Source organism: Marmota marmota, unplaced genomic scaffold (assembly GCF_001458135.2).
Source record: "Marmota marmota marmota unplaced genomic scaffold, marMar, whole genome shotgun sequence".
Lineage (NCBI taxonomy): Eukaryota > Metazoa > Chordata > Mammalia > Rodentia > Sciuridae > Marmota > Marmota marmota.
Window position 1 is genome coordinate 13853394 of NW_026000169.1, and position 4932 is coordinate 13858325.

Sequence of the window (4932 nt, forward strand, 5' to 3'; positions counted from 1 at the left end):
TCATATAGTTGCAATCTTAGGCTTCCTGTTACTCCACTGAGTTCTGAAAAACATGCTTTTTCCTGAAGAAACTCCTTTCTTCAATGCTTCAGGCCAATTGTGAGTCTTCAAGTAAGTGGACTGGATAAAAATACTTGATTGATGGCTGATATCTCTGAAAGATGTATTCTGGAGCCTGACCATGTGTTCCTAGTTCAGCAAGCGGGCTGATTTGACAGAATACTCCTGGGCCTTTTGAAATGTCACCTTCTTTTGAATGCTTTCACTCACAAGTCTACCAAGGATGTAAACTTTGTTTAGGTCAACATCTTGACGAGCATATTCTGAGTCAGGAGTCAGGTGCACAACAGTTTCCAGGGGAAATAAACTATAGCAGTCTTCTTCTGTTATGTCCGGCAGGTAACTAGAAAATCCACCCTTCATCCACAAACATTCTTTATAGAGGGGGTTGTGTGTCATGAGTCCAGTGAAGCAGACCAAAAGGGTCTTTCCACTTTTTGTTTTGAACCATACAACCTTTGAATCTGTCCAGCCAGCCTACTTAATTGCCACAGTCTGGCTGGGCACAAATCACGAGCCACTGAAGCAGGAACAAACTTTATTTCTGAACTCCACCAGCACATTCCACACATGCTCCTGGGAACTCTCCCGAAGGCCACGCGGCTCCTCCAGGAACTACCAACTGGAAATCCCTCCTCCGGCACTTCCCCAACCAATGTAAACTCTTCAGGACCACCCCCCCACCCCCCAGAGCTCAACCAGAACTCAACGGGAACTCCGCGAGAACTCAAAAGTCATCATCTTAATGGCTTGCTGGCATCACCTCTCAACCACTACTTCTGGCAAAAATGCCATGCGTCACCCCAACTCGGCTGTGGCCCTCAACACTTAATTCCTTCTTTGACCCGTGATGGATCATACTCAAATCGTTAGATACACAGTCTTGGTCCTGAGTGTTTGGCCTCCAAGAGTTTCTCTTTGGATAAGGCTTTCAGAAAGTGTTTGCTGTGCTGGGGGCAGATGCCTGGATTTTCTGCATGATTGGCTTTTCTTCTTTCTTTTTCTTGCTTTCTTTTGTTCTTGTTGCAATTATCTTTTCCCAGTGTCTCTGTTTTCTCTGGATGTTTTTCAAGCACCACATTGTACTGCTTGTGGGAGGGGCTCCCTGTCTGGGCAGTCACATTCTACATCAATCTGCAGAAGCTGGAAGCTTTCAGAGAGTCCATCTTCACCTATGTTCTCTAGGATGCCTTCTTTCTCCTGAAACTCTGGTCACTGTGTTCTCTGAACACTCCCTTCCAATATCCAGTCCATGTGATTAGACCTCAACTTCCGATGAAAAGTGAAAGTTCAAATCACTTAAGCAAATGCCTGTAATATTTATAATATTTATATTATAAATATTAAATATTTATAATATTTATCTTATAAATATTAAATATTTATAATATTTATCTTTTATTCATATTGTTGATTGGTTGGTTTTTGTTTTTCCTTTTTTTTTTTCCGGAGCTGGGAGTGGAATCTAGAGCCTCATGCATACTAGCTAAGTGCTCCACCAGCACTAGAACACCCAGACTCTAGACCCCAGCAGGCCACAAGCAAGAGGAACAGCAGGAAGGAGTAGGACTAAGAAGGTGGCTTACAGGGCCTCAAGGCCACCTTCCAGAGAGAGGGCAATGGCACTCCTATCTCACCCAGAAATGAGTACCCAGCATACCTCCACATCCCTTTTGAATGTTTTATTTAGAGACAGAGTCCTTCTGAGTTGCTAGGGGCCTTGTTAAGATGCGAAAGCTAGCTTTGAATTTGCAGTCCTTCTGCCTCAACTTCCCTAGCCACTAGGATTACAGGAATGCTCCACTGGACCTGGTTTGCTGGTATAAATATTAATCTCATCCAGAAATAACCTCACAGACACTCAGAATGATGTTTAATCAAATATCTGGAATCCTGATAGCCCATTGTGTTGACACATAAAATCAACCATCATGTTAGCTTAACTTATAAATTAGAAACTTCTATGTATTTAGGTTCCAAGTCCCATTAAGTCAAATGGATTTCAGGAAGTGTTCTAACTCTTAAAGTCACTCTAAGTACTGACCTTAGGCCTAAAGCATAGATCCACAATATATTATCGTCTTAAATACCTCAAGATTTGTTATGATCTTGCTTTAAGAGAAGGCAGTTTATGCCATTTTAGATAATGAAACTATAATCTAAAAGAGCTAGACCAGCATCTGATTAAGGCCCTAAGAAAAAAACGAACACTAGAGGTATTGTGAAGGAGGACCCCAAGTCCCCTAATCTATTAGGAGAGGCAAATGCTCAGTTTTCATTTTTAAGTGAATGTACTCCTCAGCATGGCATCCAAGAGGGATGTGTGTCATTGCCATTTCCATGATGCTTTAGAAAAAAATCTAAATAAATTAATATATACATTAATCTACAAACATATCTTTATTTCTGGGCAGGAGAGAGTATGAGTGCCAAGAACATTCACTAACTGAGTTGCACATTTCAAATGGGGAAAAAATGTGTGTGTGCCCGTGCTTTTGTGTGAGCAGAGAGTAATACACAAATATATTTCATAGAAATGGTAAAAGTAAATAAATTTTTCTCTGAGATTGTCTCCCTTTGAAGCTCCCTTGCCTTCAGGATCACTCTACACTTCAGTGGTCTAGCCTGGAAATTCATTCTTTCTTTCTCAAGTGTTTGTGTTCTGGTCAAACTGCTCCATTTCACGGGCAACAATACAATGTACAGCTCCTCTCCACCTGCACAGAAGGAAAGGTACTGATGAATTCTCTTCAAGGCCCCAGTGTTCTGGAAGGCAGGTTCAAAGGTTCATGAAAAGCCAAAGCAGAGGATTTGAGATCTCATTAGGCCAAAGAGGAAATTTAATACTTATTTTAGACTTTCCTTTCCTCCTGCTCCAAATGCAGACCCCATGGACCACCTTCTTCTCTTGCTTGTCCCACGGAGCATGAAGTTCCCCCACAGGGGAATATCTTTCAAGGAACCAGCAAATAGGTTTGATTGTAGACTGGGTCAGGTCTCTCAGCAGTCTTCAGGAAGGAGATGGGTGCCCAGTTTCCCAGAGATGAAGGTGTGTGGAGATTAAGGGGTTGAGGCTCTGAAGCCAGATTGCCTCTGAACAGGCACCTGGGGTTATGATGTGGGAACGTGAGCCAGTTATCTGGCTGCACGTGGTATATGTTCTTCTGTAAAATGGGGCAAACAATGAGACTTAGCTTATCAGTTTCTTTGAGGACAAAAGAACTAACATGTGCAAAGTGGGCAAGTGGAAGTGATCACAAGACCCTGCATGTACTCAGGGAGGCTGTGATCATGCATGGTAGCTGGAGTACCTGCGGGCACTTGCCAGGCTGCATCTCTTGGATTCTAGGTGTTTCTCTCCAACCCCAGCTCTGCCTATTTGTTGCATCATGCCATCAAAATTCTGAAACAGAGTCATCTACAACAATCTTATTGAATAGAAACTAGAAATTTAAGTCTGGTCCATAGTGAAAAATGTAAGAGAGTCATGGCAAACTTTCAATACTATCTTATTGACTGGAAATAGACACAAATATTTGGGAACGATCTTATGAAACTGAGAGATCCCCAAAAGCTGAGTTTCTTTTAGGTCAGATAGCTATTTCTTGGCTTTGTTCTACTATTATGTCCTCCCTCACCCTTTGTGTGTATGTTCAGATGTGCTTAAACCTATGCCTCTTTTTTGACAAGTATATAAGGGTCATGACAGCTTCCACCTAGATTTCAGAGAAAGACTTGGGAGGCCAGGCAAGTGTTGCTGGTCCCAGTCCCTGTGGGCTGCCCCTGAGAGACCAATGCTTGAGGTTGTAAAGGTGAAGTTCAAGCTGGGACAGAGACCCCAGGAAGTAAGAGATGCCAGGAACATGGACTGTCAGCTCAGCCAAGCTGGGGGCTGCAGAGCCCACCAGGCTAAAAGAGAGCTCAGGCATACTGCAACCAATCCTGAGGAAATAACCCCTCACAGTCAAGGGTCCTGGTCACCGTAGATGGACTCAGGGAACTTCTTTGCCCAGCTGGGTCTTGGTCTTATTTTGGCCCCAGTCCTTCTTCTGTGCCTTAGTACTTCATGTTGAAATGGGAATGATTATGCTGTGCCACTGATTTTGAATATATGAAACTTGGTTTTGAATTTTAAAGGAGATCACAACCAAGAGTTTGTCTTGAGTCTTGGAGGAGACTAGGACTTGGGCTAGATGTTCAGGCAGTGCCAGAGCTCTGGAGACTATGAGTCTCTTGGAGATATGCTGAATGCATCTTGCTCGGTTGAGAAGGCTATGAGCTATTTAGGAGACAGGGGCAGTATGTTATGGTTTGGATGTGACCTGTCCCCCAGAAGCTCCTGTTAATGTAAGAATATTCAGAGGTTAAAAAAGTAGACTGTGAGAGCTGTAACCTAATGAGTCCATCCTAGTTTGAATGAACTGACTAGGCAGTCATTGTAGAAAGGTGGGATATGTTTGGAGGAGATGGGTTGCTGGAGGTTGGCCCCGGAAGTGTTGTTCTTCCTGTCTCTGCTTCCTGACCCCCATCTGTTGATACCTTTTCTCCTCTAGGCCCTTCCCCCATAATGGGCTGCTACACCTTGGACCTAGAGCAAGGGAGCCAGTTATCTATGACCTCTGAAAATGTGAGCCCCAAATAAACTTTTCCTTCTCTAAGTTGTTCTTTTTTTTTTAACATTTATTTTTAGGTGTAGTTGAACACAATATCTTTATTTGTTTTTATATGGTGCTGAGGATCCAACCCAGGGCCCTGCACATGCTAGGTGAGCACTCTACTGCCAAGCCACAACTCCAGCCCCTCTAAGTTGTTCTTGTCATACACTTTAGTCATAGTGAGACAAAAAAAAAAAAAAAAAAAAGAGAGAGAGAG

General features: G+C 43.0%; 1 pseudogene; it reads right to left on the bottom strand.

The window, feature by feature from the left end:
* LOC107152787 lies at window positions 1–3395 on the bottom strand (annotated as a pseudogene).
* Between the last annotated feature and the right edge of the window lie 1537 nt (window positions 3396–4932).